The sequence below is a fragment of the Ixodes scapularis genome, unplaced genomic scaffold (assembly GCF_016920785.2).
Source record: "Ixodes scapularis isolate PalLabHiFi unplaced genomic scaffold, ASM1692078v2 PGA_scaffold7__128_contigs__length_106722199, whole genome shotgun sequence".
In the NCBI taxonomy this organism is placed as follows: domain Eukaryota; kingdom Metazoa; phylum Arthropoda; class Arachnida; order Ixodida; family Ixodidae; genus Ixodes; species Ixodes scapularis.
The window spans coordinates 105,937,619-105,961,901 of record NW_024609882.1 but is presented as its reverse complement, the minus strand read 5'-3'; the positions used below and the strand labels follow the sequence as shown (position 1 = coordinate 105,961,901).

Below are 24,283 nucleotides of genomic sequence, written 5' to 3'. Positions count from 1 at the left end.
CGAAAAGAGGAGGTTATTGCAGGCGACAGTGAGAGAAAACAACAACAACCTCAAAGTTTCGGACGGCTTTAAAAATGTCCGGGCATAGTAAGCGCCGAAGCAAAAAAAAAAAAGAAAAAAGAAAAAAAAAAAAAACAGGCCAAACAAGGCAAAGAAAAAGACGCGATGGTTTCAACATCAAGTAAACACAATAAACAGAAAAATAAGACATGAAAGCAGGAGGAAGAGAGACCGCACCGGCATAAGCATAGCCTCAAACATAAAAAAGAAAGTGGACTTTATAATATGGAGGTTATTCTAGAAGATTCAGAAGACGTTAGTCGTTCCGGCGCTAACATTCGGAATTTGTGCACCCTATATAACGTGACCGAAATCACCTTTATTTGCGCTGCGACGCTCTCCTCTTTTTTCTTTTGCACGCGCGAGAAGTCTGCTTTGCTTGTAACTCCGCTTTTATTAATTTCAGCAATAGCGTCAGATTTGCATGTTCACAATCGACTTCTTCCAGAGCATACTGATCCCATCGCAGCAACGTATACTTCGTTCGAAATTGGCTTTTGCTTCTCCATCCTTAGACGATCTTAACGGGATAAGCCAACTCGCCTATTCGACAAAACGGTTATAAGCTAGATATTGATGAGAAATGGGCCCTTGCAACAACAAAGCAAATTGATTGATGGAACAGTAAAGTAGAAACGTAGCTATGTTCTGAAATTTTTGTACATTGCCCTTTTTGACAAAACAGCGCGAAGGTACATTCGTGTTTTGTCCGGCTTAGATAAGTTGTGACAAAGTTTTTTCTTTAGGAGAGCCCCAAAATTGCAACCTGAAAGTTGTAACATCTTTCCCACGCGAAGAAAATGTCCTTCACTCATGAGGTGGCATCTATTTTTAACATTCAAAGCAACAAATATCCGTGACAATTTTTTTTTAAATATGTCTTTTTGCACGGAGATAGGCAAAATCGATGTGTTGTGGAGAATACGTCTGCTAGCGGACACTCCGAGCTCGCCGGGGGCGCTGCGATCATTTTTTCGCCCGCTTTCCGCGGGAGTTGCCAGTATACTGGCTTCCATGGTATTTGATATTCCTTTCAATCACGCAAGCACAGCACGCACAGCGAGATTTACTTTCGGGTGGCGTCTTTGCAGCACACGGTATATTTTATCCTCGAGGGAAGCACTCAACCTACGCAGCTTGCGTGTTTATTCGGTGATGCTAAGAATACAACGAGCCCGTAGGCACAGTCACGTCTGTTCTTATGCTGATAGCAGCCGCGCTATATATAGAAAAGTGTGACGTCACAGATAACCGACTCGTGGAACTCGATTCGGACCACACGACACAACACGGGAGGTCGGAAAGCGGCCGTCCTCAAAGCGCGATTTCAGAATGTCGTTCCTCCACCTCCGGCCTTTGCCGGCCCCACGTGCCAGCACAGATATTTGCGGTTTTAAGACGCTGGACTGCTAAGGATCGTAGATAACAGTATTGATGGGATAAAAAAAAACAATGAGCAAAGAATAACTGCCTGCCGTAGCACTTTGGAGATAAAAGTGAAGACGGCCCAACCGCCGTCCTCGCTTTATCTCAAACCAGCTGAAAATACACTGCACATTCTGCTTTCGCAACGACAGAGTTTTTATCCGCCATAAAAGGTAAATCTGAAACATCTCTGAGCCTCGCTGACCTTCATTCGTACATTTCAACTCACCAAAACCGCCAAATACATCAATGGAAAATACCAATATCGAGTACTACCTTTGGTCGTCAAAGAATCAAACGTGCACTTCTTTACTTTCTAAATTATATCGCATCGCTAAAAATGGATATCCTGTCACGAAACAAAAATAGCATCGCTAACATTGTATAAAAATGCACATTGTTTATTTGTTTGTTTGTCTATTTTGGTTATTTGTTTTTTCGCTGTCTCCAATATAGGCCTAGGCTCGTCAAGCTGCACACAAACAGCTTTTTTCAACGGTATCCCCCATCATCATGTGCGATGGAAAATAAACATAATTTGATTTGATTTGATTATGATCACTGACGAGAACACACTGGCACGCTGGCGCCATCTATGAGGTGACCCCGAAACTGCATTTCATTAGAGGGAATGTTTCGCAGTATTTCTGAGATGAAATGTCTGTACCATCTATGAGAAATAGTCGTTTTGGCATCGTCAAAAGCTTTTTCGAGTAAATAAGAAAAAAAAAAAGACGTGTGAAAAAAAAGCAGGGAATACGGAAATTCCGAGGGTTTCACTCCAACCCGACGATAGATGACGCCAGTGTATTCTCTCGTCGTAAGAGATCACAAGCCACTCGGTCGTAAGCAGTCCAACAGGTGTGTAAGCCAGCCTTCTATGTGTGGGGTTTGTGGGACACTGATCTCCCTGCTTGGTGTAGGACACGTTATGCACTAAATAAACTTTCACCCAACTTTCACAAAAATTAGCATAATATTTGCGAAAAAATAGTGAGCGTAGAAATGCAGTGGAGCCGATGAAGTTTAGCCACGATTCGTTGTACCTGAGACTGGGGTGAGAAAAATAAAGCACCAAAGAGTTGACGTGTCCTTTTTCTTAACCCAATCTCAAGTATAATTAATCATGGATACTACTTGTGTCGTTTAAGATTCATTTGGAGTGAGGAGTGATTTCAAAACGTGCTTTTGTTTTGGTAAACTGCTCCAAAACCGAAGCAATAAATAAAAACACGTTGCGAAGTTCATATACACTCGTATCACATATTTTTGGAGCCTTATGTAGGGTGGATATATGGTATTTTAGCTTTGTTCGTTCCTAAACTATTACAACTGGCCAAATGAAAATTTCCATAGACCTGTCACAAAATACAAGTGAGGTAATGGCTTCAAAAATAATTGAATTACAGTAATGTCTTTTAGAAGATGACATAACAAAATGAAGAAAGGAAATAAATTTGTTTGCTTGATACGTAATCATGCACCAACCAAAAGAAAATCGCAGCATCTGAAACAGCTTTCCATGAGCATCTGTTTTATGGAATCAACATCTGACCTTACAGGGACTTAGTGGACGGTAATGAGTCTATCAATGTTAAAAGAACACGTCGCGACCTAAAATGTTATCACGCTGAAAGAAATGCACGAGAAATTTGTCTCTACAAGGGATCCGGCTACACAGTCAGGAAAAACAACATCTGCTGCAGGCAGTAGAAACTAACTCTTCTCTGCTTTGGTATCTAGGAGAAAAAAGCTTGACCGCTTTGGGTATGGGGCTCGAGGGATACAAATAATCCTTAGTAAAACAAAGTCTTTTATGTATAAAAAATAGTATTTGTTCAATAGACGCATATGATTAAATAAGATCATATAAGAGCATACAAACAACGTATAAGAACATATAAGGACTGTATAATATAATATAAGCAGTTATAAAAGAATTATACGAAGTTTTTTATAACTTCTTTAATTTTATATTGTCCTTATATGCTATTATAAGGTTAATGCATACTCTTATATGTACTTATTTTATTATATGCTTTTATTGGACCAAGAAATTTCTTATACATATAGGATTCTTAACTAGGGGGGATCTGGAAAGTCTCGATGGTCACCTGGCCCAGGCTGAAGTTGATAAGTGTGCTTCGTAGTACACGAGTGATACAAAGTTGTGTCCCATGACACACTTCCACTTCAACTCGTAGTTCAGCTAAAATTCCTCCCGGATGTAGACCGCAATGTCCTTCTGCATTTTAAACATCTTCGGAACTTCGATGGGCGTACGCACGGAACGTTGGCGCACGTCCACTAGATGTCCATCTTATAGATCCCAGCCTTCTTGTCCTTATATCTGTGATATAAGGACCTGTGAGCTCACGATATTTAGAGGTTGCAGTTCGGTCAATGTTTACAGGAGTGGAACTTCAAGGTCAAGCGCTAAGGCCACCACTTTTTGTTTCTCAATGTCGAGTGTTCAAGATGTTGAAAGTTCACCAGCTCACCTACATATTTTTTGTTATGTCTAAATGCAGGGCTTTGTTTTTTTCGGATAAATACAATAAAATACGAAAAAAAACAATCGCCGGTAGAAGTTTCGTCAATTTAGATTTATCTCGAAAACATAAAATGTCAGAACTTTTATAGCAAAAAAGAAAAAAAAAAAACAAAAAAAAAACAAGTGGTACGTTTGGTCAGAGCACACAGGATTGTGGTGTCGAGGAGAGACCACTTCAGTTTTCTTTCAAACCTTGGTCTATTGACGAAATAAGGTTAATTACTGCATACCTCGTCAAGGTTCCCCCAGGACAACGGGTCATTGCACTTCTGGATCCTGGAAAAAGCCATTGTTCTGGTTTCCAATTTGGAAACTATATTTTCCAGTTATACCGGAGAAAGAGCACGATTCTTAGAGTACGAGGTGCCGTTTTTATAACGGAAACCTATGAGCCCTTAAATTTTGATTGGCAGGGCGAGTGGGCTTTTTTGCTTCCCAGCGACAACGTCCAAGTGTTTAGTGATTTTATGGTATTGACGTTTACTCAATCAAATCGCGTTTGCAAGTTTTGTCGGGAGACAGTTTGTATTTTCGTTGCAAGGGCGCGAACGCAAAACGCGGCTAAAGAAATGTAATTCGATACACGCTACTTTAAGGTATGCTTTTGTTTGAATATTATTTATTTTTACTATAAATTCTAGAAAGTTGAAAAACCGCAAAATCGAACTACGAAATTCGGAGAACTGGGAATCTAACAAAAATATGTTCGGTAAACCCCGAATTTTTCACGGAAAATAAACTCGGAAAAACACAATCTAAATTTCCCAAAAATTAAATCCCCCCCCCCCCCTCAAAAAAAAAAAAAAAAAACGCGGAACGCCACATGAAGGTGATGAACATATGTGAACATGAGTACGAGCTGAGGCACGATGAACGGCATACTCCAGCTGTAGCACTGAGCCTGGCTACTACTGTTTTGTTTCGATTCTAGTCGCGCAAGTTTCGCATCATCGAATATATCGTATGTACGCTAACACTTCGAATCCATTTTAAACGGTCCGCACCATTCGGGTTTTCAATGTATCCTGCCGTGATTTACTACAGAGGAGCGGGGAGGTGGTGGAAGTGTAGAGTGAAGATATTAACGGGTGAGCGTACGTCGCAAAAAAAAGAAGATAAAGGAACCTGTTTTGAACAATTATACGGCGGCATTCGCAGACGGTGCCACGCCTGTCCTCGCAAACTTACATGTGTTCCTGACAGATGGCGCAAAGTGAAGTACGAGAGAACGCTGAGCCTTGTTCGATCTAGAGCACTATATAGCTTCGGAGCAGAGTACCGCAATCTAGAACGCCGTCTCTCGGCGACGAGCGGCGAACGCCCGGAGGTTCCAACTCCGGCCACAAATGCATGGGGAACGGGAGAAAATCGCTGCTTCTTGATTATTTTGGGGATCTATGGAACGACAATAGTTTTTGACATAATAAGGGAACAGTTTACAATAATTTGCGCTAAGTTGTGCGCCATGAAATAATTAAAAAAAATTGCCTGAGCAGCATCATGCAGCAGACGACGCGGCGACGTCACACCATTCACGTGACCCGGTCCGGCCAATCCATAAAGTCCATCTTCGCTGCGTAAAACAATCGTCTGCTTCAAACGCCTCCCCCCCACCATCTTTCACAACGCTTAGAAGAAGAAGATGCTTTAAACGTCATTGCTTTGAAAATTGCCTTCGCAAAATTTTCAAACGCATCCAATATTATTAAAACTTTGATAAATTGTTTATTACTTTACCAACTTCACGACAGACTAGTTTTGAAAAGTGTGAACTTGGCGTTTATTTTTTTTATCAGCCGTGGTGAGTCGACCTCCATGCATTCTCCCATAGGGCGGGCCGCCTCCTGGAACCCTGAGTACCACGTGACTCGCTCCGAGCTGCTCTGTCGGCCATGTTGTCGGCGAAACACGCGGATCAAAGGATTGCGCTACTCTGCTCCGTAGGAGCTATATAGTGCTCTAGTTCGATCTTTCCCAGTTCAAGAAATTGGGGGCTTTGAGGGATTGAGCTACATCTTCCGGTATTTACATTTACAAAAAAAAAAAAAAATATCGCACTTTGGAAATCGTACATTCCAGAGTCGCGCAACCCTGCTGAGGAAGTGTAGTGAAAACATGAAAGCTCTTCTGCACAAGGCGGCTCTTCTCAGATGGCGATGAGGCACATCGTTCCCTGCCTTACGGGTGTTCGCGGACACTTCAGAAGACCGACGTCATCACTCCCGTCGTGCGGGGAGAGGTGATAAGTTCCACTGATCGAGATGGTGAAACGGTCCAGATACAATAGAGCGCGCGCAAGTGGAGTGGCCGAAAGCGCCTAAGATATGAGGGTTCTCCGCCCCCTCTCCCAGACTCGAACACCGGAGCGACCGGAGACACTTGCCGCAGATCGCAGACGAGATTCGCGCGCGGCTTGAACTGTCCTCGGAGTGCGGACGTCCAAAGGTGTACCACCTCGCAGCGATTGCTGGCCCAGCAAGGCGACGATATTTGCCGCTTCTTTGGACGCTCCAGTAAACGTGAGTGGTTTCCTGCTGGCTCTTTTACGTCCGAGTGCGAGTTTAGATATTTTTGTGCAGTTCCTTACTACCGTAGGATGTCTCGATCCCCCCTCTGCACGGGAGAGGCGATGTTTTGCCTGCGATTTGTCGGCTGCGAATGAATGAAACGGCAGGGTTGGAGTGGTCGTAGCATTTAGGTTGTTCTTGAATGACCTCCAGTCCACTTGCTGGGCATAATTATTGACGCATTAACAGTTCACGAGTGCCTTATATAAACGAATGAATGAAATATAGCGCTAAGATTAACCTTTTTTACGGTACGCAGTTATCCCTATGGACGGAATGAAGAGCGCATATTTGCTCATCTGTGTGTTTCGTCAATTATTTAAAAAATTATACAACCGATCAATCAACCGTTCTGTTAATATATTTTTTTATTTTTTTACCTACCAAATACCGTGGTACTTGCGTTTCATTTGTTGTAAGGGAGAAAAGGGGAGGAGGGCAGAGGTAATGAAGAAAATGTTCGCACATTTATGGGTTGAATCCGGCTACGCGAGTGAAGTTCACCGGAACAAGCGCGAAATCAAGTTTTCGCGTTCCTAGGAGCGCAGACGTTCACCTGGATACCAAAATTGCACAAATCTTGAGCACACAAGCTTCGTTTCTATGGATGATTACGAAAAAGACGCCCAACTTTTAAAACAATATATCGCGAGAATGTTAAGGAAAATATGTTTCCTATGCTGTCCCTTAAGATCTTCCTTTCACATTTACTCCGAACGCAACCGATGCCAACGGGAGATGGGGAAACAAAATAAACTTTAAACCAGAACGTAACGGCGGCCGGCATTTTTAAGCGCGCTCATCCTCGTCGGCTCAACAAATAATGAGCAGCGAGTGTCTGGTGACCTTGCGTTCTCAGCGTGTTTTTTTCTGTCTGCTAGCCTTTGACAGCGTTCTGACATACGGTGAAACCCGGTAGAGAAACGTCGTAAACTCGTTTAAAATTTGTGTAGAAGAATCAAACAGTTTGTAGAATCTTCCAGACGCGTAGCAGTTTGTGTAACCACTGGAAAATTTCCAACGAGTTGTTGTGGTTACGTAACGTTGCGCTGCTTCCTGTAAGCAGAAGTTGCGAAAGGGTGACGTCACGCTCGCTCGCGGACTCGTCCTTCGAGACGGTAGCGAGCGATAACGCGGAACTCGTAAAACATATTCCGTCTGAACCGTTTCCACGTCGATTCTTATCCAGACTGACAGCGTTTGAAGCCTCGGTTTTGTGAACCGCGAGCTGATGCTGACAACGGCGCTGTACTCCGCTTCGAATCACTTCAAGTACGACCGCAGCCGACGCTACGACACGACAGAGCCAATCAAACAGCGTAAAAAAGTGCATGGTCACGGCCCTCGTTGTCCTTGGGGATGGGATACCACCGGCCTAACTAATCACGACCAGAGAAGAGCGCAGGATCGTGGCGAGTTCCTTGTGCGTGATTGGTGTCGTCGGTCATAGCAAACGCAAAAGCGTGATGAGCGCCTTTGGCGCGTGATTAGAGCGATCGGATTCGCTTTTCAGTGGCCTTGTGACGTCATGGAACTTTCTCAGTGACGTCATCCATGTCACGCCTCGTGGTTACTCAGATAAGACTTCGCTGCTGTCTGCTTCGATAAGACGAATATTCAGCTTTCTTTTGTTTTTCGTTCGTGAGTTTCCGCTAAACAATCAGGGCGCTTCAGAAAATATATTGGATCTTGGTCCGGGGTTAAGGTTTCTTGGCGTTATCTTATTTAAGCGTGAAAATAATTTTGATCGATGCCAATTTGTATTTTTAAACGCTGCGACATTTGAAGTCAACGGGCGGTGTTCTCATTAATAAAACAAATATCGTAATTTATCGTAAACACAATTTCCCACATAAAGCCACGGAGAAACTAAACTCTTAATTTTAAGCCTCAGCATCTTTTGCCGAAACTTTTTTTTAAATACTTTTCGTCGTAGAGATTTGCTTCGAGCTGAAGAAAGCAAAATGAGCGAGGCGAACAAATTTTTGTTTCTGAACTGCAATAATTTCCTGCGTGGAAGTAGCACGCCTGAAACGCTACGAGTTATACGGGATGTTTTGTTCTTTGTAGATTTGTTTAAAAATAACCGTCAAAGCTAAACTATCACGGCTTTGGACGGTAACGTATACGGCCAGGGGAACATAACACAGGGCTAACCGTTACGATAAGTTAACAAATTGATTAGAATTTAATCTTTTACTCATTTTTTTTTTATTTATTTAAATACCTTACACGCCCTCAAGGGGCATTATGTAAGGGGGGGGGGGGGGGTTACAAAGCAGAATAAATCAAAAGTATAGAGCACAGAAAACACAAAATCGACCACACTTAAGTAGAGATGCGACAAGGGTCCCAAAAAGTAGCCAAGTCTTGTCGAAAAAGAACTTGATCACGTTGACAAACAATGTTATCGGGCATGTCGTTCCAGTCAGCAATGGCGGATGGCAAAAACGAACAGAAAAACAAGGATGACTTACAAGAAATAAGTTTAATCTTACGTGAGTTATCGATGCGGGCTGAAACATAAAACGGTTGAGAGAGAAGTGATGAGTGAAGTGATGGCGAGTAGTATATTTTATGCAGAAGACATAGCTTTGATACCCTGCGGCGTATCCCAAGTGAATGAGGGTAAGCACGACTTTTAAGGTTAGTTACACTAGTATGACGTGAGTAATCAGAAAAAATGAAAAGAACGGCTCGGTTTTGAAGTGCTTCCAGTGAGGCAGCTAAGTAATGATAATGAGGGTTCCAAATGCTGCAAGCGCATTCCAGGATCGGTCGAACAAGCGTGACCTATGTTAGTCGTTTAAGAGAAGATGGGGCAGAATTAAAGTTACGTTCTAAATAACCGAGACTACGGTTAGCTTTTGAAAGAATGTAATTAATATGCATGTTCCATGATAGATCCGAGGTTGGGTGAACTCCTAGGTATTTGTAAGATTGGACTAATTCCAACGGGGTATTTTGAATGTGATATTGACTGGGGTACGAACAAGAATCATTAGGACGAAAGGAACGAACGTGCTTGCATTTAGAAGAGTTTAAAAGCATGAGCCAGTTAGTACACCATGAGCTGATATTTAGTAAGTCGTCTTGAAGGGCAGTAGAATCTGATGGGTTACTGATCCGACAATAAACGACGCAGTAACGGCGAAAAGACGAATTTGTGAGGTCAAGGAGTTATCCTTGACCTCACAAATTGTAAAATTAAATGTTTTGTATAGAAAATTGTTGAACGTCGTCCGAAACCACTAAATCATTTCATTTTTGATAGATTTCGAGCACGCGGGAATCGCGGCGGAGCGCTAAAGTGACCACTCGTGGAGCAGGAGCACGGCTACCTGTGCGATAAAGTGAACGCGCGGTTTTCCCATCCATCGTCCGCGTTTTGTGAGCGCCAGCCTTGCACCTGTTGCGCGGGTGGTAAAGTTAATGAAGTCCCTTGATACTCCTTTTCCAAGTAACGATAACCGACACAAATGACGCAGCACATTCCGTTGAACAAAATGGCGGCATTCGGTTCAAACTTCTGCTGTGCGCCGCCCATTCACTTCTTAAAACTTGCACCGTCACGCAGCCGGCGCTTCAAAGAATATCGATACTTGTAGGAAGCTGTTATCTGAGAACTTTAAGACAGCACGCTGCGGAGCTCAAAGCTTTTCTTTAAATTACTGATTTAGTTGTTTTCAATGACGCTCCGCAAGTGTAAAACAAAAAAAAAAAAGAAACAAGAAAAAACGTACATTTATTTTAACAAAAAAAGTAATTAACGAATTTTAGGCACTTATTAGGGTTATCGTGACGATTAACCCTGTGTATTACCTCCCTCTGATTGTATCACTCACCTGAAAATACTTAATGAGCGTTGCTTTCATGGCTCTTTTTAAAACAAATCTAAAACCTAAGAAAATATCCTTTATATAGCACTATATTGGCGATTTCATTTCAAATCCTCCGGGAAAAAGGGGTCATGTCTCAAAAACGTTTGAAAAATATATATGTTGAGAGCATTCTTTAGGAGGACGAAACTGAAAACCGGTTTTTGCGTCATATTTCTAGCTTTCGAATTTCGGACTTTTAAGGACCGAAGACCGATTTTGTGATTTGGGCGATCGTTACAAGTCGCCTATTTGGAAGCTTCTCCAGGCTCAGATATCAAGCGTACAACAAATGAGCTGTTCACATGACTATGTTAAGTATATTAAAAGCGCAGGTATTTTATAAAAGTTCTATAATGTTTTTATTCATTTTCGTAAAAAATCAAGATTATGTCCTCTTTGACAGCAATTTACGAGAATTGGGTGATGCTCACTTTAGTTCTATTGAATTTAATGACATGCATCATATATCATATGAGAGCTGATACAAATACATATTTAACAAGCACAATATCGTTATAACCATATAAAGTTATTAGGGCACAAGACGCCTTTGAATACAAGCGAAAACTAAAAAAAGTACGAGTTCGAATATTAATTTTTTGAACAAAGTCGTTTCACAATATTTTCGTCTTTCTCTCGTATGAAAAGAAGAAATTGATCTAATCAGTCTAGCTCAGTTGTTAGAGCGCTCCATTAGAAATGAAGAGGTCTCTGGTTCGATACCAGGACCAGGCGGCTTTTTTCGGCCGCGCACCAGTGACCTAGCTGTGTTTGGAGATTCGCGTTTTTCATTTTTCTTTCATGTTCGCCTCTTCCAGTGATTATTTTCGTTATTCGTGTCCAGCTCGCTCGCACTTTTGCATTAATTGTATTACCATCACTTGGGATCTGCTCGTTCGGCTGGCTTCATCCGGTATGCCGCTTCCTCTTTTTTGTACCTCCATGTTTTAGACCATTCGAAGGTTTGTTCATAAGAAAAGAAACGCGAAAATGTTTAGAAAAACATATTTAAAGCAAAATTAATATTGCAGTTTGAACTTTTAGAGTTTCTTCGTATTCAAAAGCGTTTTTCGCTAAGCTATTCCTTTCCAATAGAGAAAGTTTTACGTTTTGAATAAATATTTATTTGTTTAAACTTTCATTTGGTATATAACTTATGTTATAAAATTGAATGTTACAAAAGTTATCGTAATCCAAATCTGGTAAATTATCGGCAAAGGGCAAGGTTCTGGATTTTTACAAAAATAAATTAAATTAACATTATATTTTATGAACGTCTTGCCCTTTTAAAGTAGTTTAAAAATGCGGGTAAATGCATTTTGTTGTGTGGAAGATATATCTGAGTCTGGTGATGTTACTAAATACGCGACCTGTGACGATCACCAAAATTTAAGAATACGCCCCTGCTCCTTTAAGAGTAAAAAAAAAAACTCGAAAACTAAAAACATGCCGCGAAAACAATTTTCAGTTTCGCCATTTTGAATAACTTAATTGCCCACCACACGCACGCGCACGCGCACGCGCACACGCACGCGCACACGCACACGCACACGCACGCACGCACGCACGCACACACGCACGCACGCACGCACGCACGCACGCAGACACATACACACAAAAAAAAATATATATATATATAACTCAGCTGAACAAACCGTATTAGTGCATCTTTTACACATTTTTTGTAATATATCTCTTCGAATTAAAATGGAACACCCAGTATATGTAACATATATGCGCACGTTGCAATATATGCAATTGAAATTACGTCGATAAATGAACCATACTTGATAGAATAAATCAAAGTTGCACAAAACCGCCGAAAGTCAAAATAAATCCCTTGCTTTGCAAGCTGCATGATTATATATATGACAAATAGACTCTTATGTCTGAAAACACGGTATTAAAAATACACTGGTCCCCCCCCCCCCCCCCCCCTTTTCGAAATGTTTTTTGTATGTTTTGCCACGTAATTTAAAGGAACACTGCAGTGAACAAATCTTTTTTTTTTTTTTCTGCAGAACTTAATAGGACATGTAATGAAAGAAAATTGCCATGAAAAATTATTTCTTTAGCACACTTACGCTGCTACACGAAATTTTGGGTGTAAAAGGTGGAGGTCGCAACCCGCTAAGCCCTGCCCCGTGCTAACTAGGTGCATACATCTCTCATTGGCTGGAGAAATGTCTGACCTGTGGAAGGGTTGGTCATTCATTGAACTATTTTTTTTTATCTCTGAGAAGCAAATAATCACGATAAAGTAACCTGTGTTTTCAAATTTTTTCTAAAATTACTTTTCCCGCTTTGGTTTGAAACGTTATCAAACATGGCTGGGGTAGATTTTTACGAGTGCGAGTCGCTTTGCGTTCACCAAAGTGTTCATCTGGAGGAAGATCTCCTCAACCGACGTAGTTTGCTACGAACAACTCTCGCAAGTACGCGCCTTTGGAACCACTGTGCGGGTGCTTGTTTTCCTAGCGGGAATAGCCTAAGCCTATAGAGTCCCACGTCAACTTTATGGTGTTCGATCTGGCTTGATTTGTTGGTTTGAGCGTATTGATGCTGGATAAAGATGATGGTTTCCATAAAAACGGCCCCGCTGCTTTTTGAATTGTGAAACTATCGTGATAACCATGGCTTCAATTCAGAGAAAATATCTAGAAAGGTAGGAATTTGCAAACCATATGGATAGAAGCAATTGGGCGTTTGGCTCGCATCACGTTAGTGCGGGTATGTTCCCGTCATCTCGCTTCGAAAGGCAAGTCGCTCCTAAGTTTTGTGGTGCATGTGGCCTACCAAAGCGAATATTTTTTTACGTAGCGTTTTAATTGTGCGTCATGAAGCTCACCCACATTTGTTGCGTATGCCATATAAAAAGAAAAAAAAAAGAGAGCGAAGCTAAAAGGACTGGGTATTTCTTTTATTGCTTTTTTAGTTATCTCGGTCCCTTATCACCGCACATCGATAGACGCTTATAGACGCTTGTATTAGACCGCAGCTCGATCACGATGGAACACGAGAATGCCGCTTCCGTTGGCCGAGACTTGCAAGCGTTTCAGAAGTTTTTAGACTGGGGCAGAATAGCAGACTGACAGAGGTGAAAACGGATGCCGACGCGCTGCTTTCGTGTCCGAGTCTCAAGGGCATGGCAGACGACGATAGACGGTGGTGCAATAGAAGACGATGCCGGAGGCTGCTGCGCGTCTGCTCGTGCGACTAGCAGGAGGTTTCCGACGCCAGACTAGTTGCACCGGATGTTGAGAAAGAGAGACACTTAACCTGTTAGCGTGTTCGGTCGTGCAACCAAGCCAGTCGAGTAGTAATCGGTGGGGCCACTGTTTTGTGGGTGAGGCTTAGAGCGGACCATGACCTCGTCTTAAATTGCGTTTACGGTGTAAATATTACTCAAATTTTTTTTCGTTGCCAAATTACAAACAAAAAAAGTGTTCAAAACCAGCCTCAAAAAGATTGTTTTCATTGCAGTGTTCCTTTATTAGAAAGTCAGGAGACAGCCCAATCAATTTTTGTCTGCATAGTCAAACGTATTTTTAATAACACCAAAAAACTTAACTGCTTAAAACCGAAACCGAAGCACAAGCACGGAAACTCATGGCCGGAAGTCACGTGGCTACGCCCGACCGTGTTTTTTTTCTTCGCCTCTCGGACGTGTGAAGCAGACGACGACAACGACGAGGTTGAGTCAGAAAAAGTCCCTTGATAAAATTTAGCGCGTTTCCGCAACCATCGTTGCGGAAACGCACAAGACACGTGCCACAAGCCGGGTGCTCCGCCGCCATTCGCTTCCAAGAGCGGCTCGTATCAATGCTGCGCTGCCCCTTGCTTCCAAGGGCCGCTCAAGACACAGGCCTCGTGCACTGGCGTATTTGAAGCTACCTGCAAGACAAACGTGAACACATCGAGGGACTTGGGTGAAAATTGTTTGTCATGGCCGCTCGATGTTCTGCGCTTGAAGACTGAATGTCCGGTACCACAAACGACAGTTCCGAAGTAGCGGCCTCACGTCCGTCGTAACGTTGGTATGTCGTGCGCTGCCATCGCGTTGTCCAGTCCACGGTTCGTTACCGTATCGGGAATGACGTACACACGTACTTCCTGTGATATGTGCAACATCTTTTTCGATCAACGCATTTGCAGTTTTTGGAGGCCACAGAAATTAATGCATCCCTTTAAGGCACGTATTCAATATTAATAATAGGAAAGACTACGCATATTCTTTCCCATTTTAATATTGAATGTGTGCCTTAATGAAATACTGAATCGGAACTTGAAATATACAGAAAACATAAAGAAATAGGCCGAATAGGATCAGCTAAACCTGTAATCGATAAGGGGATGGCCATAGTTTTCGTTCTAGATGAGGGGAGTTTGGCGAGCGCTTCAAAATCAACCACCGAAGAAGGTGATGCATCTTGGGAGATTTAGCGCGGCCTTGAGGTAATCATGCCATGTAGTGCCAAGCGTACCGTAGTTGAAAGCGTCGCCACTTGGAGGAGTGGCGACGCTCCCCGAGGGCTGTACCCGAGGGCTGTAGCATATCGCGGAGCTGCCTCGAGTGTGGCAGAGGTTTACGCACTTTTTATGATAAAATTTCATCGCCGGCAACATCGTTCGGAACAACGTACATTTTATGTGCTCTCTGTCGCGTCCCGACTTCAAGCAGCAAGAGAGAGAAAAAAAAAATACTCGAAGCTTAACTCCACGGCGGAGACAAATGCCGGAACCACAGATACCCGAAAATGCTACAGCGACAACGATCCTACCGACCAAGAGACCGCCAAGGACTATCTAGGAACGCTAGGCTTAGCTATAGTCCGTTGCAACCTAAGAACGAAGGGCGAGGGTAAGACGGGCCGGGGAGGGGAAGCAGACGGAACGCTGAAGAAGAGAGGGGAAACCTCCTTCTCTCTTTAGCGTTCCGTCTGCTTCCTTATCCCCGGCCCGTCTTACCCTCGCCCTTCGTTCTTAGGTTGCAACGGACTATTCGCGACTCCAACTAACTATAGGTGGCACCACTCATTTTCCAAGATGGCGGGTTTAGTGAGGGTCAGAAATGCGTGCCACTGTTGAGCCTGTCTAGTGTGCTGGCTTCACTGAGCGACATAAATTATTTCTGGTAATACGAGGAAGCTAATGTTTTATGAGCGCAGGTCACCTCTTTAACCTGAAAACAAGAGCGGTGTTTAGCGTATTATTTACGGGAGGATGCGCGTTTTAATTCTGGAGCGAAACCGAAACTTACCTCTATTTTGGATTTAATTTCTCGATATAGGTCTTTAATTTCGAATTCTTTCATGACTCAAGATGTGTCTCACATCGTAATTATTTGGAAAAGTTTTTTGCGGAAACTTTATTTTGTAACATACTGTTCGATTCAGGCTGATATTTGTAGTTGTTGAAAAAATCAGTGCTGATATCTGTGGGTTCTCGCTGCTTTTTTCTCGCTCAGATAATTGTCATGGAAAATAATGACAATTATCCCAGCACAAGGACTAGAATAATTATAATTTTTACAATATGTCCACCAAACGAATAAACTAATCAACGCTGTTCTCACTAGAAAAAATTCAAAGACGGAATCCGAGTGAGACAGCTGAAGTGTGAGTGTGTTTTTAGAACACAGCGTGACGCGTGGGACTTCATATTACATTCAGTGTTTGACTGTTTGTCTATCTTGATAACTATGTCAGAGTTTTTGATATGCTAAAAAGAAAACAGAATTATACCTTTCTGGAAAGACTATTATGGTTAAACAGCGTATTCTCTTGATCTTGGCGTTAATTGGAGGCATACATTGCCGAGGTTTGTATTAATATTAATAATATTAAAATTCACATATTTGAATAAGTAATTCTTCAAGCTCTAATATAATTTGTTGCTTATGATCTAATTTTAAACGCGCGAAGAAATATGACAATGAAAACTGTGCTAATTATCATCACTGGTTCTAATTGCTGCATTTTAATTACCGATAAAATAAAAATAGTCTAAAATCAATTAAAACATTCTAGCTAATGTGAGAAATCTATGTAAAATTACATTAATTGTGGGTAAAGTATATTGTGCTATCAAAGTCGTGACTTTTGACAATCGGCGTAACGTCCAAAGTCGCCACTAATATACTTCCAAACCAAATGCCCAAAAGTAAAAAAAAAAAAAAAAGTTTTTTTTTAATTACTAGTTTATTTATAACATTTATTTACTTTTGTATTTGCTCGCCGTCTTTTTGCCAATCTCAGCCTTTCCAGTTCGAAGGAACGCCTACCTGCTTGCACGTCTGCTCACTGCAGCACGTTTCGTTGGCGTTGGAAGTCGGTGAAACAGTAGTGAGTTTTAATATTGCGTACACGAGCGAACTCAAGCCCTGTGTGTTTGCGTTAGCTTTGCGTGTTCCACACTGAGGGTGCGCGGAGCCCGAAATTGCGGTCTTGGATGGCGCATGGCGACGAGGCGCACGCAAAACGTGGGGCACAGAACTCGAACGCAAACGCGCACCGCTTGCGTTTGCTTCTATGCGCAATACTAAAACTCTCCAGTAGGGGACAATCCCATACCGGCTGCAGCACTATACGTTGGGACTGTGAAGAGTGTTGTTTGCATTCGGAAACGCCATTTCGCGAGCCATGATTGCGAGCAGTTCCGCCATGCCCGCTGAGCAGGAGAATCGGGGGACTCTCACTAGTGTGCTTCCCGTTTCCGCCGCGGGAGGGCGGGCGTCGAGCTGGAGACGCGAATAGGTACTCCGAGGCAACGTTGCTCCGACGACCCGCGGGACAAGACCATCGGCACACGACCGGCGGGCTTGCTGAATGGAATATGCCCACGCCACCCTTCTGGACCCTTCACGTATAAATAGCCTGAACCCTGACCTCTGTTTTGGGGTAAGGTCTGTCCCCTCGTTGTCCCTAGCTTGTTTTCGAATGCAGTGGTTGTGAACGCTCTCGTCGAAAAGGGACACTTCGGATTCTATCTCCCTTTTTTGTGTGTGTTATAGAGTTTAAATAAATGCCTAACGAATTGCCTTTGCAACATTGGTAAGTACACTTGTCCATTTTATCCAGATATGACGGTACGCCAACAGATGCTGACTTAGATAGTTGGGAGTTAGCGAATGTCGGTCCAATTTTTCTCTACCAAGTGTCACGTCAGCATCGTGTTACGATTGGCTTGTGGCCCAGCGGTTCATAAAATCTTTTGTAGAAGACCGTTCCCCAAGCGGTTACCTAGAACGCAATGCCAGCGCGGTTCCGCTCCCAGTGCGAAGAGGAATTTACCGTAATATAGCGGGATATATCCCACATAATTTTAAAAGCGAATATGGTGAAAACAAGGAGCAAGCTAACCTTCATTGGACAATAAAAAGAAGTGAAAAATGCCATTTTTAGATCAGGTGTCCCTGGCAAACTTGGTATCGCGACGAGGGACAATTAAGCAAACATATATAACGTCATCCCAGTCAGACATTTTCGCTTTTATTTCGCCATAGCTAACTAGCCGCATTCACACCGACTCATCATTGATCCGAACACTACGATTACTAAAAGGGGGCCCTCTTTCGGTGTTTAGAGAAAAAAATATAGCGAATCGATCCAGAAATAGAGGTGGGTTAACTCTCGGGGGTGGGTAATCTCTAGAAATATTACGGTACGTGGATCTTACCGATACTCCGAGTTCAAACGTATTGTCCTATACGTCGGCTCCCTCCCGCTTCCTCGGAAAACGCCGCAACAATTTGTTTACATATCCGCCGCTTTTCAGGGTCGTGCGGGCCGTCTACTTTTAGCAACCATAGTAGTTGTGTTAACTTCGTAGCGACGAAGTTCACTGCAGTCGACCAAAGCGACTATCCCGTCATCGGGAGAGGTGGGCATTTGGGCCCGTTTAAATAGAAATAGCGTCATGGATTGCATCGCAAGTACACAACCCCCAAACAAACTTTTGCCGGAAAAACCACCCGATACTAAAACAAATGTAGTTTAACTCTGCTGTTACTTTCTTCACCAAAGCGCCTCAGTACTACGTTTAAGCCTAAGTAAGTTCTATCAGTGAGCGTACTTCCCGTTGTGGCGCTGCTCTTACTAACATGAGATCCTCCCAACATTTCACTGAAGCTTCACATACATATACGAAGTGATTTTTTGGTTATAACTTTTTCAGTTCAAAAACACGTTTTTGTTGCGTTATCCTACGAAATATTGACGTTGGTAAACACCTACTTTAACCCGATCCCTGTTTAAACAAAGAGATGAGCCCCCCCTACCGAAAAATCCGGTATAACTTTCCCTATCCGGAATATGGAACCGGAAATTTGTTACTGGAAACCCGAAATCCAGATTGAGAACAAAGGAATAATTTCTGAAAACCTAAATTCCAGATAGAGTCCAGATAGAATCCAGATAGATTTCCGGTTCCATAATCCGGATAGCGAAAAGTTATACCGGAATTTTCGGTAGGGCCAGAATTTGGTTTTCGTACCCCTTTAGATGCTCCACGACTCCGTGAATATACACAATGTAAACTAACGGTACTAATTCACTTTAGGCGGTTCCCAAAAATCAGTTTTTGAACGTATCGCGCTACGATTTACATCAGAGATTCGGAGCACGTGGAGCAAAAGCTCGCGCTGCAGAACGCAGGTATCCTGGGTACGATCCGCACCCCTGCCTGTTTAAATTTTGTGAGCATAGCGGCGTGCGGTCGTATATCATTACTACGTTGTGCACATAAAGACCCCAGGCTAGGGGTTGTACCGCACTATCTAAATTGCTCATGTACAGCTGAGAGACAAGTTGAGGCAGACTAAGTTTGGGCTGTATAAATGTAGGCACACACACCAATTTACTACAGAGATGTGGCTACGTGGTGGAAGCATGGAGTGAAAATATAAACAAATAAACCTGGCTTGTCCAAAAACAACAACAACAACAACAACAAAGAACTTGTTTCGGGCTATTTTTCGCGGCATTCGCACACGGCGTCATGACCGGGTTCGCCTAGTTGTATGTGCTGCGGAAAGATGGCGCAACGTGAGACGACGATGACAAAGAAATATTTTTTCTTAATGGTTTTATCTAAAGAACGGCGCGTGGTAGGCCTATAATCTTAAAGTATAATTTTTTGTGGGTTTTTGGGTTTTTATGCTCGCTGGCGATGGTATATATTGCTTGGTTGATGATGAAATAAACTTAGTTGGAAGTAAGCGCCAGTCCTGTTGTACGTGTGCCTTCTTTGTTGTCCTTGTCAAGTTTGCGCTATTTTAATCATGTCTAGTGAGACGATAGTAATGCAGCATCTAACACGATCATCTCCGTAATAAAAATAAGGAGCCACGAGGGAATGAAATCCCTGCCTTCTTATTAAGTAACATTTTTTAATGAATAAATTATAGCACAATAAGACATTAGACAGATTCGCGCGGGCAATGTGAAAAGTTTCCCGAAGATCGCCTGCTAAGCTCGGTACCGCTGCGCTCGACACTTCCGACACCTGTCGGTGGCAGATTTAACTAGGCGAGCCGGGTAATGACGTTGTCTGCTAATGCCGCGGCAGATTGCAAAAAATGATTTTTTTTTTTAAATCAAGGGGAGGTCTTTCGTTGGGCATTTTCATCGCATGCTTTCACCACCTAGCCGCACCTCCGGATACCGCATTGTGATGCGTTGAGAAACAAATGTTTGCAGGCGGTCTAAAGTGCTTGAGAATCGTTACTTTGCATGCTGTATCTGGTAGTTTGAACGCCATGAGACCACGAAAAAAAGGGTGAGCGCGACTGAAACTGGCGAATTCTCGACCGGCTGTTTTCGGGCGTAAAGAAACCGAATTTCGAGCCGAAAATTGTGTTTTGGGTACTTGTGTGCTTATAAGTTATGTTGAGATGAAAACGTCGGTGGGCGTATATTTCATATCAGTGTCTCTTTAAGGTCCCTTCACAAACTTGCGACTTCTTAGGACCGTGCGCCTTGAAACCTCTTCAAATCTCTTGCAACGAGAGACTGTCGTCGCCTATCGTGTAGCCGTGGAACACTATCAGTGTCCCTATATTCCCTATCCTTTTCGCGCATCATTCTTTGATTTTTGGCTCGCAATGTTTTTGTCAATAATGTTAGTGACCATTTCTCCTAGGTAGATTTCATCTCTCAAACAGTGCAAATTAATCCTTCGGTCTTGTGAAATGCAGTTTTAAGGTAACCGCATAGGTGGCGCTAGCGTGCCAGTATGTCCTTTCGTCGTAAGAGTTTTTAAAGGCTGAACCGTATGTAAGCGATTTGCCGAGCGACGAGACGAGCGACGGCACAAGCGACGAGAGTCATCGGCGAGCGACTGAGATCTTTCACTGTCGCTTGTCGCGTCGCTCGCTCATCGCCTTGGTCGCTGGCTCGCGTCGCTTTCATACGGTTTGCTTCGTCGCGCGACTGACCAAGTGATAGCAAAGCGGGTCGCCGTCGCTTATTGTCTCCTTGCTCGTCAAATCGCTTACATGCGGTTTATACTTAAAAGGTTTTTAAGCCCCTCGGCCCCAATGAGTCACAGGTGTGTGAAGGGGACTTTCCATTCTGCTCCGAACGTATTTTTACATGGGGTGGAAACATTATATTGAGCGATAGAATGTGCAAGCACACCTGAGCTCTTGCAGGGTATCACCAGTAAGGTACATCTGATATTACCGATTGAGATTTGGCAGATATCCTTGGTGGCGTATCAGCTACCACCTTCCCTAATTAATGGAAGGCGATGTCGCCCAGCGGACAGTTGAATTGAACACATGTCTTATGATCATATATTTTTGTTGGTCACGCTACGTAGGTCATTGAAGGGGAGTGTAGGGGTGGGCTTCGTCCCCCTGGTCGGGGCTTAGAGCCGCTTCCCCAGTGGAGGCGCCATTGGGTCTCTGAGGAACATGAGCAAACCCCGCCAAAGCTCTAGGGCGTGCTCGGTTATAATGGCGGTGTCAGGGCAGGCCCAGGAGTGCAGGCATGAGGGTACTGGGGCGCGTTTGATGGATGCCAAGGTCCGGTGGCAATAGGGTACCCGTCTTGATTTAGCGAGTCAGAATCTTCCCTACGAGAGAGATTTCGGGAGGATCTGGTGCGGATGGATAGCGGGCGAGCAGCCATGGATAGTTAGGTGGCGCGCCTGGCTTTCGTGGAGCGTACGTCATGCCAAGGGTCGACAATGATCTGGGAGTGGACGACTAGAGACGAGGAGGAGGGGGGGGGGGGGGGAAGCGGCCCCCTTAGCTAGCGCTGATAGGAAATGCGCGCGTGCTAGCTTGTGGGCTGTCTCGTTGCTGGGTATGCCACTGTGGGTGGGAACCCAGCGTATGATGACTCGATGGCTGAATGGTCTCAGGGGTGTGACGGCCACATTGAGTTCTTGCAACGCAAGACCGGTGTGCTTTGTGTCAGAGCTTATGCGGTGCGTTTCTTGCGAGTCAGTATAGATAAGGTGCGTGAGTACAGCGTTTTCCAGTGCCGTGAGAAGAGCGTCTCGCCCATAGTTTGTAATGGCTTAGAGCTCCGCTTGGGGGCTAATCGAAAGGGCAGGCGCCCTATGCCTCTGCCGTCCCTAGGACGGCATGGCGTGGTTGTACCATGCCGTGGTGCACTTAGCATCTTGTGAGTGACTCTCTAGAAATCACTGGGGTACTGTCGTTGAGTGAGCGCATATACCAGAAGTGCCTTTTGGTGATAAAGAGGTGCCTGCCAGTACTCTGTGCGCGTGTGGGTGGAGGGTTGCCGTCGGTACAAACAACGTGTTTTCACGGAGGAGTCCGTGGTGGTAGTTCCGCAGATCGTTCACTGCGTAGCCGAGATTCGCAAGTATCTGCCGGCCGGCATGCGTCGTGCGTAGCTGCTCCTCTTCAATGCTGTGGTGCGTGGCCACGAGTTCGTTAAGCCCGTTGATGCCCGCGAAGCTCTTGAACGCGTCTAGTCGCGTGTATTTAAAAAGACCCGTAATAAGTAGTCGAGTTTCGTTCATGAACCTGTCTAGGACCAGAATTTGAGTCCGGTTGACTGGATGGTATAGGAGCCCGTACAGGATCCATGATATGACGCAGGCATGCGCGAACCCCCTCATCTCGCGCTCGCGGTCGCCTTGTGTGCGCGTTTAGATTCGTTGCAGCAGGTGTAAGATCTTGCCCTCTGACCCTATGGCTTTTAGGAACCATGAGGTGGCTGCGTAGTTTTCATTAGAAAAATGCCATGAATCCGGCTGTTAGGCTTCCTCGTGTCGGATTGGCCTCCATTAGAGGGGCTGTACATGCTCCTTCCGGCTTGTTTGAAAGGAGTGTTACGGCCACCATGTATCACCAAGTTCAGCTTTCTCCGGGGAGGTGCGGAGGCCAACTTGGGTCGCAAATCTGTGAGTAATGTTTAGGGCAGTTTGTAGTATGTTTTCTTGCTGGCCGATAAATCCACCTGTTGTCCATATCGTAATGTCGCCTGCGTATATTGTATGACCTAGTCCAGGCACTGTCTCGAGACGCTGTGATGGTAGGCTGTATTTTGCGAAGTTTAAAAGTGTTCGTGCGATGACCGACCCCTGCGGCACCCCCAGTCCGTCGGGGTACGTGAGGCTGGTCGTGTGGTCCACTTGTACTTGAAAGCAGCGGCCTTTCAGGAAGGCGCCAATGAAGTTGTATACGTGAAGAGTTGTGGAAGGAGAAGACGCGTGCGAGAGGAGCGGGGAGATGCCGCCTACTTACTTGTGCAGCAAAGACTGGCGTGGCCTTAATGGATCTCTTTCGTGTAACGAGCGCCGTCTGGGGAGTTTTCTGCCAACTACAAATGAATTGGGCAGCCCAGCTTGCCTCCGCCCATCAGAACACACTGGCATCGGGCCGTGGTATCGGCTTCCTTTGCTTTTCATGCCCCATACTACTGAAACTAAAAAAGACGAAGCGTCGAAATATACGCGCGAACATAGATGCTGTCAATCTTGGTCGTGCGGGACGCTTATGGCCTGAATGTCCAACGGGACTGAATGTCCAACGAGCCTGAATGTCCAATCGGTCACGTGACAGGCGAGACGGAATGTGCAACGAGACGAAAGGTCCAATCGAGACGAAATGTCCATCGAGTCTGAATGTCCAACGAGACGAAAGGTCCAAACGAGACGGAATGTCCAACGTGCCTGAATGTCAAACGAGACGAAAGATCCAACCGAGACGGAATGTCCAACGAGCCTGAATGTCCAACGAGTCTGAATATCCACCGGATATAGAATGAACCTTGCAAAGAATATAGAAGACATTTCTTTGTTGAATTGTAGGATTACTGATAGTTACGGCGGTGAAAAATGCGTTCGATGAAATGGGGAACTTGACATTTCGGTGCGGAGATATCGGTACGCGATAATTTCGGTATGTGGTCGCTTCGGCACCGGGTTTTTCAGTACCGGGATTTTTGATGCACGGCTGTTTTAGTGTGCCGCTGAGCTTGTCCCTCTGACGTTGTCTCTGTGAAGTCCACAGAATGAAATTAAAATTACGCTCGTGTACTTTGCACACTTCATAAAACCCCGCAAAACAATGTATTTATTGTTCGTTTTATATAGATGATAAAGATGATTTCTAAAGTTAAAAAAATGACGTTTAAAGGGTCACACCTGCTACAAGTTGTGGGAACCATTGGGTTCCCTCTATCCCTATCCAGGCCTAGCTTCAAGCAGGCCGTGGGAGTCGTCGTCACCAATGGCGTCGGCCTCCCGGATACAAGGAACCACGAGGCCGAATTCCCCGAAGGGGCCGGCTCTCCCTTGCCCATTTGGGTGAACGC

At 44.2% G+C, this 24,283-nt stretch overlaps 1 protein-coding gene across 1 annotated transcript in view; it reads left to right on the top strand.

Moving 5' to 3' along the window:
• The first annotated feature begins 6,015 nt into the window (after positions 1–6,015).
• The window catches only part of LOC115308496 (cholinephosphotransferase 1), an 87,943-nt gene continuing 69,675 nt past the window's right edge, over positions 6,016–24,283 (top strand). Inside the window, exon 1 of the mRNA XM_040206065.3 lies at positions 6,016–6,558. The gene's annotated coding sequence lies outside the window, so the exon portion shown is untranslated. The remainder of the gene's footprint in view (positions 6,559–24,283) is intronic.